This window comes from Oncorhynchus tshawytscha, linkage group LG11 (genome assembly GCF_018296145.1).
Source record: "Oncorhynchus tshawytscha isolate Ot180627B linkage group LG11, Otsh_v2.0, whole genome shotgun sequence".
NCBI lineage: Eukaryota > Metazoa > Chordata > Actinopteri > Salmoniformes > Salmonidae > Oncorhynchus > Oncorhynchus tshawytscha.
Window position 1 is genome coordinate 53,720,535 of NC_056439.1, and position 15,923 is coordinate 53,736,457.

The 15,923-nt window shown below is 40.2% G+C and overlaps 1 long non-coding RNA gene across 1 annotated transcript in view; it reads left to right on the forward strand.

Annotated features, from left to right (window-relative positions):
- The first annotated feature begins 1,216 nt into the window (after positions 1–1,216).
- The window catches only part of LOC112238667, a 15,257-nt gene continuing 550 nt past the window's right edge, over positions 1,217–15,923 (forward strand). The window contains exons 1-3 of the long non-coding RNA XR_006084662.1: positions 1,217–1,309; positions 15,595–15,664; positions 15,877–15,923. The exon at positions 15,877–15,923 is cut by the window's right edge and continues 550 nt beyond it. This is a non-coding gene — a long non-coding RNA (uncharacterized LOC112238667). The remainder of the gene's footprint in view (positions 1,310–15,594; positions 15,665–15,876) is intronic.

Consider the following 15,923-nt stretch of genomic DNA (forward strand, 5'->3'; position numbering starts at 1 on the left):
GGTGCATCCTGTTTCCATTCATTGATCATCCTTGAGATGTTTCTACAACTTGATTGGAGTTCACTGGTGGTAAATTGGAAAGGCACACACCTGTCTATATAAGGTCCCACAGTTAACAGTGCATGTCAGAGGAAAAACCAAGCCATGAGGTTCAAGGAATTGTCTGTAGAGCTCCGGGACAGGATTGGGCGAGGCACAAATCTGGGGAAGGGTACCAAAACATTTCTGCAGCATTGAAGGTCTACAAGAACACAGTGGCCTCCATCATTCTTAAATGGAAGAAGTTTTGAACCACCAAGACTCTTCCTAGAGCTGGCCGCCCGGCCAAACTGAGCAATCGAGGGAGAAGGGCCTTGGTCAGGGAGGTGACAAAGAACCCAATGGTCACTCTGACAGAGCTCCAGAGTTCCTCTGTGGAGATGGGAGAACCTTCCACAAGGACAACCATCTCTGCAGCACTCCACCAATCAGGCCTTTATGGTAGAGTGGCCAGACGGAAGCCACTTCTCAGTAAAAGACACAGGACAGCCCCTTTTGGAGTTTGCCAAAAGGCACGTAAAGGACTCTCAGACCATGAGAAACAATATTCTCTGGTCTGTGAAGCCAAGATTGAACTCTTTGGCCTGAATTCCAAGCGTTACGTCTTGAGGAAACCTGGCACCATCCCTACAGTGAAGCATGGTGGTGGCAGCATCATGCTGTGGGGATGTTTTTTAGAGGCAGGGTCAGGGAGACAAGTCAGGATCGAGGGAAAGATGAACGGAGCAAAGTACAGTGAGATCCTTGATGAAAACCAGCTAGTGAAGGTGTCCACATAATAAGCTGCTCTAGTGGTGTCCACTTACCTTTGTAAATATAGTGTATGTTGCGCATTGGTGACCTCTGACTGTTTCATCATAACATAGTTAGTGATAATGTAATGGGTTGAAAACAAAGTAACTAAAAACAGACACCCCTTTATTATAATTTTTTATAACCAATTTGTTTATGTATTTGTCTTAATTCATCTAAATTGTATATATATATATATATATATATATATATATATATATATATATATCACTACATGCTTCCGCAGTAGTGAGGCCATCAAGCCAATAGATGGCGCTGTTGCACTGTGGTAGTTGGAGAAACAACAAGTTCTGTCCAATCGCACGCACCATTCTTCAGAATAAAGAAAGTGCCCGAATTGTGTCCGTTCTTTTTACAATTACAGGCCACCTCAGCTACAGACTGAGGCCGGTAACACTGAGATGGATGGACAATATCCCTATACCATGATCCTTTACGTCGGTCGACCTGTCCCCTGGTAAATTATACACGATCGCTGGATGATTCTTTTTAAGTGGAATATTGCGGGTAATGTAGTCGCCAATGACAAGGGTTTTCAATTTGCCAGCGCTAATGATGGGAGGCTTCTGCGGCTCAGACCCCGTAACCGTGGAGGAACAACTAGTGGGGGAAACCAGTTGAACGTTTATATCGGCTGAATGAGCTACACCGGTTGACCAGGCGATAGCATTTCTTTCCGGCTGCAGGGACTGATCATTATTTACTGGGGGGGGCACAGACGTTGTTTCATCCTTTTCTACACTAAAATTGCCCTTGCCTAACAATTACGTCTGAAGTCGAGCTTGCTACTCGGTTATCCTCACCTGTATATTATTACAACAGCGACTGTAAAGCGGCTGGCAAAATGGTACTTAGTCTTTTCGTCCGGACAAGGTCCTGCCAGATAGTGTCCTGGGTGTAAAAGTTTAATTGGAAACGTCATGTGAGGACAAAACTAAGACGTTGGTAAACTTGTTAAATGCAGAGTTTGATTATACATTTATATAAAGAAAAAAGCCAACTAGCGACAAGTATAAACTATTATTTTTTATTTCTTATTTTTACCCCCTTGTCGCTGCAACTCCCATACGAACTCAGGAGAGGTGAAAGTCAAGAGCCTTGCATCCTTCGAAACACGACCCAAACAAGCTGCAATGCTTCTTGACAACACCCACTTAACCATGAAGCCAGCTGCACCAATGTGTCACAGGAAACACTGTGCACCTGGTGAATGTGTCAGCATGCACTGTGCCCAGCCTACCACAGGAGTCACTAGTGCACCTCCCCTAACACAGACAACGCTGGGCTAATTGTGTGCCGCTCTGCGACTTGAACCCAGAATCTCTAGTGGCACAGTTAACAATGCAGTGCCTTAAACCACTACGCCACTCGGGAGACACAGCAACAACTACGAAGAGATAACACAAATATTAGCATATTGCAAGACTTACTATGGCGAAGAGCCGCATACAAGCCTAAGTTCACCATGTGCAATGTCAAATGTCAGATGGACTGGTGTAAAGCTCGCCGCCATTGGACTCTGGAGCAGTGGAAACACGTTCTCTGGAGTGATTAATCACACTTCACCATCTGGCAGTCCGACAGACGATTCTGGGTTTGGCAGATGCCAGGAGAACGCTACATGCCCGAATGCATAGTGCCAACTGTAAAGTTTGGTGGAGGAGGGCTGTTTTTAATGGTTCGGGTTAGGCCCCTTAGTTCCAGTGAAGGGAAATCTTAACGCTACAGGATACAATGACATTCTAGACAATTCTGTGCTTCCAACTTTGTGCAACAGTTTGGGGAAGGACCTTTCCTGTTCCAACATGACAATGCCTCGGTGCACAAAGCGAGGTCCATTCAGAAATGGTTTGTCGAGATATATCTGGAAGAACTTGACTGGCCTGTACAGAGCCCTGACCTCAACCCCATCGAACACCTTTGGGATGAATTGGAACACCGACTATGAGCTGGGCCGAATCTCCCAACATCAGTCCCCCGACCTCACTAACGCTCCTCTGGCTGAATGGAAGCAAGTCCCTGCAGCAATGTTCCAACATCTAATGGAAAGCCTTCCCAGAAGAGTGGAGGCTGTTATAGCAGCATTGTTCCAACATCTAGTGGAAAGCCTTCCCAGAAGAGTGGAGGCTGTTATAGCAGCAATGTTCCAACATCTAGTAGAAAGCCTTCCCAGAAGAGTGGAGGGTGTTATAGCAGCAATGTTCCAACATCTAATGGAAAGCCTTCCCAGAAGAGTGGAGGCTGTTATAGCAGCAATGTTCCAACATCTAGTGGAAAGCCTTCCTAGAAGAGTGGAGGCTGTTATAGCAGCACAAGGGGGACCAACTCCATATTAATGCCCATGGTTTTGTAATGAGATGTTGGGTGAACAGGTGTCCACATATCTGTAGTGTATATAAAAACATTTTCCTTAAATACATTTTTTATTTATTACTAATGTTTACTGTCCCCACTACAACAAAATCCTTAAATAACATGTCAATTTGGCCTTAAAGCATTTAATTGAAATACTGTAGAATTCCAGTGTTCCAAACACTTTCAAACACTGTCAACATATGCATATTCAGATCGACCACACTGTGCATCACAACTGGCCCATGTTTATATCTGCCAATTTGGTGAAAATAATTCAAATTCCTGTGAGATATTAAGGCCTAGGAGGATACACATTTGCGTGATGGTAAAGGGCCATTGGCCACACCCTCTCATGTAATGTCATGCCAATTGGCCACACCCTCTCATGTAATGTCATGCCAATTGGCCACACCCTCTCATGTAATGTCATGCCAATTGGCCACACCCTCTCATGTAATGTCATGCCAATTGGCCACACCCTCTCATGTAATGTCATGCCAATTGGCCACACCCTCTCATGTAATGTCATGCCAATTGGCCACACCCTCTCATGTAATGTCATGCCAATTGGCCACACCCTCTCATGTAATGTCATGCCAATTGGCCACACCCTCTCATGTAATGTCATGCCAATTCACCCTCTCATGTAATGTCATGCCAATTGGCCACACCCTCTCATGTAATGTCATGCCAATTGGCCACACCCTCTCATGTAATGTCATGCCAATTGGCCACACCCTCTCATGTAATGTCATGCCAATTGGCCACATGGTGGCGAAATAACAAATGATTGAAAATGCAAACATTGAAAGCTACCCTGTACGCCGTGTGACCTAGAGTCATGAAATTCAGTACATACTGTAGGTCTCTCTTCATAAGCTCCACCACGATGGATTTTCCCTCCATTTAAAGTTTTGTGAAAAACACTGAAAACGCTACTACTCTGACACCGAATTACCAATCTACACAAGACTAGTCCCTAAAACAACATGCCCCTTATTAACCAATAAGCAGTCATGTGGGTCTGATCTGGCACATAAATGTATATAAATCGATCACAAATATTTGGATTGTAACAAAACTTGGTACACATGTTGCAAACACTGTCAAGACTCCAAAAATGCAACACCTTCATATCAACCACTCAGTGGCGCTATAACGGGCACATGTTTATATTTCTTGATCTGTTTAAAGGCTCAAGGATATGAGTAGCTAACCTGTGAAATACTGTTGACTTTGTCCACAGTGTGGTGCTGTTGGACAGAAAAAACATTCATGCAAGCTCATTGGCTCAAAGCGGCCATATTGTTTCAGCTAGAGTCTTCGAAAATATTGCGTTTGAAGATTTTATTTATTTATTTTATTTCACCTTTATGTAACCAGGTTGGCTAGTTGAGAACAAGTTCTCGTTTACAACTGCGACCTGGCCAAGATAAAGCATAGCAGTGTGAACAGACAACACAGAGTTACACATGGAATAAACAAATTAACAAGTCAATAACACAGTAGAAAAAAAGAGAGTCTATATACATTGTGTACAAAAGGCATGAGGAGGTAGGCGAATAATTACAATTTAGCAGATTAACACTGGAGTGATAAATGATCAGATGGTCATGTGCAGGTAGAGATACTGGTGTGCAATGGAGCAGAAAAGTAAATAAATAAAAACAGTATGGGGATGAGGTAGGTAAATTGGGTGGGCTATTTACTGATGGACTATGTACAGCTGCAGCGATCGGTTAGCCGCTCAGATACTATGTACAGCTGCAGCGATCGGTTATCTGCTCAGATACTATGTACAGCTGCAGCGATCGGTTAGCTGCTCAGATACTATGTACAGCTGCAGCGATCGGTTAGCTGCTCAGATACTATGTACAGCTGCAGCGATCGGTTAGCTGCTCAGATGCCACATTTGGAGACAATCGGTTTTAGCTTCCTGGAGAAGAAGACTTTTAAGAAGCCTTTTCATTTAAAGTTGTCAATATCTTTAGAAATGGTCCAAAATACACCAAAACAGTATCTGGCATGATCCCTTTGATGATTTTGAGTTGTTTTATTTGGCAAGAGAGGTAAATGGTACAGAAGAAACTCGTCCTAGGGCACAGTGGGCCCACTGCTGAACCCCTGCCATTGGGCGAAATTAAATGCTAATTACTGTGAGATGGGAAGGCCTAGGATGGTGCAGCCTGACATGATGTGAAGGGCCAAGGGCCAAACCCACTCATGCAATGGCAGTTGGCTAGATGGTGGCGCTATAACAAGCGATTGACATTGCAAACTTTGAAAAGGTCATGCCCCTCACTCCGTTTTACCAAGAGTCATGACATTCGGGAACATAGGTCCCTCTCTAAATTTGCCTCAAGGATCCATTAGATTCACCATTATGAATCTTCCACCATTTAGAATTGAGTGAAAAACACTTAAAACGCTACTTCTCTTGCACCAAGTGGTGGATCTGTACAAAATGGGATTTGTGGCATCTAGGGACAAAGTTTTCCCAGCAAAACATTTTCCCAGACTAGTACCTAAATCAACATGGCCATTATTGACCAATAAGCATTCTGGGCGTGGTCTGGCACATAAATGCATACACATCAGTCATGCATTCCTATTGTAACTCAACATATCCAAAAGCGCATTTAGATTGGCCACACAGTGGCAGTATAACAGGCACATGTTTATATCTCTTCATTTGGTTGACTCAGGGAGGCTCAGGGATATGAGCCTGGGCTAACCTGGAAGGTATGGTTCAGTTTTGCCTCATGGTGGGGCGATGTTGGACATGAAAACCGTTCATGCAAGCTCATTGACTCATAGCGTCCAAATTGTTTCAGCTATAGTCCTGGAATATGCTGCACTGAAAGACATGGATTTATCAATATAGATTATACATACCAAATATGGTGCCAATTGGTCCAGTGGTCCAGGAGAAGATGTTTAAAATACATACTACTACCTGGTCTATATATACTACTACCTGGTCTATGTATACTACTACCTGGTCTATATATACCTGGTCTATATATACTACTACCTGGTCTATATATACTACTACCTGGTCTATATATACTACTACCTGGTCTATATATACAACTACCTGGTCTATATATACTACCACCTGGTCTATATATACTACTACCTGGTCGATATATATACTACTACCTGGTCTATATATACTACTACCTGGTCTATATATACTACTACCTGGTCTATATATACTACTACCTGGTCTATATATACTACTACCTGGTCTATATATAGCTTGTCTATATATATTACTACCTGGTCTATATATACCTGGTCTATATATACTACTACCTGGTCTATATATACTACTACCTGGTCAATATATACTACTACCTGGTCTATATATACTACTACCTGGTCTATATATAACTGGTCTATATATATACTACTACCTGGTCTATATATACTACTACCTGGTCTATATATACTACTACCTGGTCTATATATACTACTACCTGGTCTATATATACTACTACCTGGTCTATGTATACTACTACCTGGTCTATATATACCTGGTCTATATATAGTACTACCTGGTCTATATATACTACTACCTGGTCTATATATACTACTACCTGGTCTATATATACCTGGTCTATATATACTACTACCTGGTCGATATATACTACTACCTGGTCTATATATACTACTACCTGGTCTATGTATACTACTACCTGGTCTATATATACCTGGTCTATATATATATTACTACCTGGTCTATATATACTACTACCTGGTCTATATATACCTGGTCTATATATACTACTACCTGGTCTATATATACTACTACCTGGTCTATATATACTACTACCTGGTCTATATATACCTGGTCTATATATACTACTACCTGGTCTATATATACTACTACCTGGTATATATATACTACTACCTGGTCTATATATACTACTACCTGGTCTATATATACCTGGTCTATATATACTACTACCTGGTCTATATATAGCTGGTCTATATATACTACTACCTGGTCTATATATACTACTACCTGGTCGATATATACTACTACCTGGTCTATATATACTACTACCTGGTCTATGTATACTACTACCTGGTCTATATATACCTGGTCTATATATACTACTACCTGGTCTATATATACTACTACCTGGTCTATATATACTACTACCTGGTCTATATATACCTGGTCTATATATACTACTACCTGGTCTATATATACTACTACCTGGTCTATATATACCTGGTCTATATATACTACTACCTGGTCTATATATACTACTACCTGGTCTATATATACTACTACCTGGTCTATATATACTACTACCTGGTCTATATATTCTACTACCGTGTCTATATATACTACTACCTGGTCTATATATACTACTACCTGGTCTATATATACTACTACCTGGTCTATATATACCTGGTCTATATATACTACTACCTGGTCTATATATAGCTGGTCTATATATACTACTACCTGGTCTATATATACTACTACCTGGTCGATATATACTACTACCTGGTCTATATATACTACTACCTGGTCTATGTATACTACTACCTGGTCTATATATACCTGGTCTATATATACTACTACCTGGTCTATATATACTACTACCTGGTCTATATATACCTGGTCTATATATACTACTACCTGGTCTATATATACTACTACCTGGTCTATATATAACTGGTCTATATATATACTACTACCTGGTCTATATATACTACTACCTGGTCTAAATATACTTCTACCTGGTCTATATATACTACTACCTGGTCTATATATACTACTACCTGGTCTATATATACTACTACCTGGTCTATATATACTACTACCTGGTCTATATATTCTACTACCTGGTCTATATATACCTGGTCTATATATACTACTACCTGGTCTATATATACTACTACCTGGGCTTTATATACTACTACCTGGTCTATATATACCTGGTCTATATATACTACTACCTGGTCTATATATACTACTACCTGGTCTATATATACTACTACCTGGTCTATATATACTACTACCTGGTCTATATATTCTACTACCGTGTCTATATATACTACTACCTGGTCTATATATACTACTACCTGGTCTATATATACTACTACCTGGTCTATATATACCTGGTCTATATATACTACTACCTGGTCTATATATAGCTGGTCTATATATACTACTACCTGGTCTATATATACTACTACCTGGTCGATATATACTACTACCTGGTCTATATATACTACTACCTGGTCTATGTATACTACTACCTGGTCTATATATACCTGGTCTATATATACTACTACCTGGTCTATATATACTACTACCTGGTCTATATATACTACTACCTGGTCTATATATACTACTACCTGGTCTATATATTCTACTACCGTGTCTATGTATACTACTACCTGGTCTATATATACTACTACCTGGTCTATATATACTACTACCTGGTCTATATATACCTGGTCTATATATACTACTACCTGGTCTATAAATATACTACTACCTGGTCTATATATTCTACTACCTGGTCTATATATACTACTACCTGGTCTATATATACTACTACCTGGTCTATATATACTACTACCTGGTCTATATATACTACTACCTGGTCTATATATTCTACTACCTGGTCTATATATACTACTACCTGGTCTATATATACTACTACCTGGTCTATATATACCTGGTCTATATATACTACTACCTGGTCTATATATACCTGGTCTATATATACTACTACCTGGTCTATATATACTACTACCTGGTCTATATATATACTACTACCTGGTCTATATATACTACTACCTGGTCGATATATACTACTACCTGGTCTATATATACTACTACCTGGTCTATATATACCTGGTCTATATATACTACTACCTGGTCTATATATACCTGGTCTATATATACTACTACCTGGTCTATATATACTACTACCTGGTCTATATATACTACTACCTGGTCTATATATACCTGGTCTATATATACTACTACCTGGTCTATATATACTACTACCTGGTCTATATATACTACTACCTGGTCTATATATAACTGGTCTATATATATACTACTACCTGGTCTATATATACTACTACCTGGTCTAAATATACTACTACCTGGTCTATATATACTACTACCTGGTCTATATATACTACTACCTGGTCTATATATACTACTACCTGGTCTATATATTCTACTACCGTGTCTATGTATACTACTACCTGGTCTATATATACTACTACCTGGTCTATATATACTACTACCTGGTCTATATATACCTGGTCTATATATACTACTACCTGGTCTATATATACTACTACCTGGTCTATATATACTACTACCTGTCTATATATACCTGGTCTATATATACTACTACCTGTTCTATATATACTACTACCTGGTCTATATATACCTGGTCTATATATACTACTACCTGGTCTATATATATACTACTACCTGGTCTATATATACTACTACCTGGTCTATATATACTACTACCTGGTCTATATATACTACTACCTGGTCTATATATACCTGGTCTATATATACTACTACCTGGTCTATATATACTACTACCTGGTCTATATATATACTACTACCGTGTCTATATATACTACTACCTGGTCGATATATACTACTACCTGGTCTATATATACTACTACCTGTCTATATATACCTGGTCTATATATACTACTACCTGGTCTATATATACTACTACCTGGTCTATATATACCTGGTCTATATATACTACTACCTGGTCTATATATATACTACTACCTGGTCTATATATACTACTACCTGGTCTATATATACTACTACCTGGTCTATATATACTACTACCTGGTCTATATATACTACTACCTGGTCTATATATACAACTACCTGCTCTATATATACTACTACCTGGTCTATATATACTACTACCTGGTCTATATATACTACTACCTGGTCTATATATACCTGGTCTATATATACTACTACCTGGTCTATATATATACTACTACCTGGTCTATATATACTACTACCTGGTCTATATATACTACTACCTGGTCTATATATACTACTACCTGGTCTATATATACTACTACCTGGTCTATATATACTACTACCTGGTCTATATATACTACTACCTGGTCTATATATACTACTACCTGGTCTATATATACCTGGTCTATATATACTACTACCTGGTCTATATATATACTACTACCTGGTCTATATATACTACTACCTGGTCTATATATACTACTACCTGGTCTATATATACTACTACCTGGTCTATATATACTACTACCTGGTCTATATATACTACTACCTGTCTATATATACCTGGTCTATATATACTACTACCTGGTCTATATATACTACTACCTGTCTATATATACCTGGTCTATATATACTACTACCTGTCTATATATACCTGGTCTATATATACTACTACCTGGTCTATATATACCTGGTCTATATATACTACTACCTGGTCTATATATACTACTACCTGGTCTATATATACTACTACCTGGTCTATATATACTACTACCTGGTCTATATATACCTGGTCTATATATACTACTACCTGGTCTATATATACTACTACCTGGTCTATATATACTACTACCTGGTCTATATATTCTACTACCTGGTCTATATATACCTGGTCTATATATACTACTACCTGGTCTATATATACTACTACCTGGTCTATATATACTACTACCTGGTCTATATATACTACTACCTGTCTATATATACCTGGTCTATATATACTACTACCTGGTCTATATATACTACTACCTGGTCTATATATACTACTACCTGGTCTATATATACTACTACCTGGTCTATATATACTACTACCTGGTCTATATATACTACTACCTGGTCTATATATACTACTACCTGGTCTATATATACTACTACCTGGTCTATATATACTACTACCTGGTCTATATATACTACTACCTGGTCTATATATACTACTACCTGGTCTATATATACTACTACCTGGTCTATATATACTACTACCTGGTCTATATATACTACTACCTGGTCTATATATACTACTACCTGGTCTATATATACCTGGTCTATATATACTACTACCTGGTCTATATATACTACTACCTGGTCTATATATACTACTACCTGGTCTATATATACCTGGTCTATATATACTACTACCTGGTCTATATATACTACTACCTGGTCTATATATACTACTACCTGGTCTATATATACCTGGTCTATATATACTACTACCTGGTCTATATATACCTGGTCTATATATACTACTACCTGGTCTATATATACTACTACCTGGTCTATGTATACTACTACCTGGTCTATATATACCTGGTCTATATATACTACTACCTGGTCTATATATACCTGGTCTATATATACTACTACCTGGTCTATATATACTACTACCTGGTCTATATATACTACTACCTGGTCTATATATACTACTACCTGGTCTATATATACTACTATCTGATGTGACACTGGCTGGGTTGAAGCATTATATCATGTTTGTACTCCCGTGTAGAGTTCAACTCAGGTGTAGAGTTGTTAAGGTCAGGGTTACAGGAAGGCCTACTGCTGTCTCTTGGTTAGAGGTTGAGTTATGTATGCAGCAGCACACAGCATCACAATCTCCTCTCTTCTCAGCGTCTCCAAGTGACATTCTGTTTGTCTACTGGTGTCATCAGAACATTCTATTAGTCTACTGGTGTCATCAGAACATTCTATTAGTCTACTGGTGTCATCAGAACATTCTATTAGTCTACTGGTGTCATCAGAACATTATATTAGTCTACTGGTGTCACCAGAACATTATATTATTCTACTGGTGTCACCAGAACATTCTATTAGTCTACTGGTGTAACCAGAACATTCTATTAGTCTACTGGTGTAACCAGAACATTCTATTAGTCTACTGGTGTCACCAGAACATTCTATTAGTCTACTGATGTCTTCAGAACATTCTATTAGTCTACTGATGTCTTCAGAACATTCTATTAGTCTACTGATGTCATCAGAACATTCTATTAGTCTACTGGTGTCACCAGAACATTCTATTAGTCTACTGGTGTAACCAGAACATTCTATTAGTCTACTGGTGTCACCAGAACATTCTATTAGTCTACTGGTGTCACCAGAACATTCTATTAGTCTACTGGTGTCACCAGAGCATTCTATTAGTCTACTGGTGTCACCAGAGCATTCTATTAGTCTAGTGGTGTCATCAGAACATTATATTAGTCTACTGGTGTCATCAGAACATTCTATTAGTCTACTGGTGTCATCAGAACATTCTATTAGTCTAGGTCTACCCCAGACCTAGAGACTGATGATGGTGTGATATATCTATCATGATGGGGTATATCTAGAGACTGAAGCTGCTCTGATATACGTATCTATCATGATGGGGTAGACCTAGAGACTGAAGCTGCTCTGATATACGTATCTATCATGATGGGGTAGACCTAGAGACTGAAGCTGCTCTGATATATGTATCTATCATGATGGGGTAGACCTAGAGACTGAAGCTGCTCTGATATATCTATCATGATGGGGTAGACCTAGAGACTGAAGCTGCTCTGATATATCTATCATGATGGGGTATATCTAGAGACTGAAGCTGCTCTGATATACGTATCTATCATGATGGGGTAGACCTAGAGACTGAAGCTGCTCTGATATATCTATCATGATGGGGTAGACCTAGAGACTGAAGCTGATCTGATATATCTATCATGATGGGGTAGACCTAGAGACTGAAGCTGATCTGATATATCTATCATGATGGGGTAGACCTAGAGACTGGAGCTGCTCTGATATATCTATCATGATGGGGTAGACCTAGAGACTGAAGCTGCTCTGATATACGTATCTATCATGATGGGGTAGACCTAGAGACTGAAGCTGCTCTGATATATCTATCATGATGGGGTAGACCTAGAGACTGAAGCTGCTCTGATATATCTATCATGATGGGGTAGAACTAGAGACTGAAGCTGCTCTGATATATCTATCATGATGGGGTAGACCTAGAGACTGAAGCTGCTCTGATATATCTATCATGATGGGGTAGACCTAGAGACTGAAGCTGCTCTGATATACGTATCTATCATGATGGGGTAGACCTAGAGACTGAAGCTGCTCTGATATACGTATCTATCATGATGGGGTAGACCTAGAGACTGAAGCTGATCTGATATATACGTATCTATCATGATGGGGTAGAACTAGAGACTGAAGCTGCTCTGATATATCTATCATGATGGGGTAGACCTAGAGACTGAAGCTGCTCTGATATATCTATCATGATGGGGTAGACCTAGAGACTGAAGCTGCTCTGATATATCTATCATGATGGGGTATATCTAGAGACTGAAGCTGATCTGATATATCTATCATGATGGGGTAGACCTAGAGACTGAAGCTGCTCTGATATATCTATCATGATGGGGTAAACCTAGAGACTGAAGCTGCTCTGATATATCTATCATGATGGGGTATACCTAGAGACTGAAGCTGCTCTGATATATCTATCATGATGGGGTAGACCTAGAGACTGAAGCTGCTCTGATATATCTATCATGATGGGGTAGACCTAGAGACTGAAGCTGATCTGATATATCTATCATGATGGGGTAGAACTAGAGACTGAAGCTGCTCTGATATATCTATCATGATGGGGTATATCTAGAGACTGAAGCTGCTCTGATATACGTATCTATCATGATGGGGTATATCTAGAGACTGAAGCTGCTCTGATATATCTCTCATGATGGGGTATATCTAGAGACTAGTATAAATAAATACAGTTTAGTTGGGAACGGTAGAAAGGTGTAATGAAAATCTCAGAGATCACAATAGAAGAAAGGACTGTGTATTTATTTGCAGAAAGTTTGACACAGTACTGAAAACCTCCTCTCTCCCGACTCAAACCCCTTGGTTCTGATCCACTTCTCTCTCCCGACTCAAACCCCTTGGTTCTGATCCACTTCTCTCTCCCGACTCAAACCCCTTGGTTCTGATCCACTTCTTTCTCCCGACTCAAACCCCTTGTTCTGATCCACTTCCCTCTCCTGACTCAAACCCCTTGGTTCTGATCCACTTCCCTCTCCCTGACTCAAACCCCTTGGTTCTGATCCACTTCCCTCTCCCTGACTCAAACCCCTTGGTTCTGATCCACTTCCCTCTCCCTGACTCAAACCCGTTGTTCTGATCCACTTCCCTCACCCCGACTCAAACCCCTTGTTCTGATCCACTTCCCTCTCTCCCGACTCAAACCCCTTGTTCTGATCCACTTCCCATTCTCCCGACTCAAACCCCTTGGTTCTGATCCACTTCCCTCTCCCTGACTCAAACCCCTTGGTTCTGATCCACTTCCCTCTCCCTGACTCAAACCCCTTGGTTCTGATCCACTTCCCTCTCCCTGACTCAAACCCCTTGTTCTGATCCACTTCCCTCTCCCCTGACTTGAACCCCTTGGTTCTGATCCACTTCCTCTCTCCCTGACTCAAACCCCTTGGTTCTGATCAACTTCCCTCTCTCCCTGACTCAAACCCCTTGGTTCTGATCCACTTCCCTCTCCCTGACTCAAACCCCTTGTTCTGATCCACTTCCCTCTCTCCCGACTTAAACCCCTTGTTCTGATCTACTTCCCTCTCCCGACTCAAACCCCTTGTTCTGATCCACTTCCCTCTCCCTGACTCAAACCCCTTGTTCTGATCCACTTCCCTCTCCCTGACTCAAACCCCTTGGTTCTGATCCACTTCCCTCTCCCTGACTCAAACCCCTTGGTTCTGATCCACTTCCCTCTCCCTGACTCAAACCCCTTGTTCTGATCCACTTCCCTCTCCCTGACTCAAACCCCTTGGTTCTGATCCACTTCCCTCTCCCGACTCAAACCCCTTGGTTCTGATCCACTTCCCTCTCCCTGACTCAAACCCCTTGTTCTGATCCAATTCCCTCTCCCTGACTCAAACCCCTTGGTTCTGATCCACTTCCCTCTCCCTGACTCAAACCCCTTGGTTCTGATCCACTTCCCTCTCCCTGTCTCAAACCTCTTGTTCTGATCCACTTCCCTCTCCCTGACTCAAACCCCTTGATTCTGATCCAGTTGAATCCCTATATGTACTGATGCTCATTCAAACCACCTGGCTGCTTAACACCATTGTAAATGCCTGTACTGTAGGATGGTGCTTCTTGTGAACAGTTGAATTCATTCTGTAGTAGTGAGTCCCAAATTGGACCATATGGGCCCTGGTCTAAAGTAGTGCACTTTATAGGGAATAGGTGCCAGTTGGTATCCATTTATGATTCACAATTTCTGTTTTTGTTTCCAGTGGGAGGGATCATTACTGTTACGCCCATGTTTTGGATTGTGATGTCATAGTGTTCTATATCCTCTTCCTGGTGAGTTCTGAATGACACTTCCTCTACATAGTGTTCTTGTTGACAGAGAAATGTTTCCATTTCTCATCCCATTCTCTGTCTCACTTATTTGTCTGACAGGTAATAACATTAGTCTAGGATATTATGACAAGTATGAGAGTTTTTGTGTACGTATGTTTCCATTTTAAAAGTATATAAAAGTAGCTAAATGTGTTCTCTTCACCCCTCTCCAGGTCTTTCTGTCAGCCTTGAGGTTCACCAGACTCCCTCTGAAGTCTTA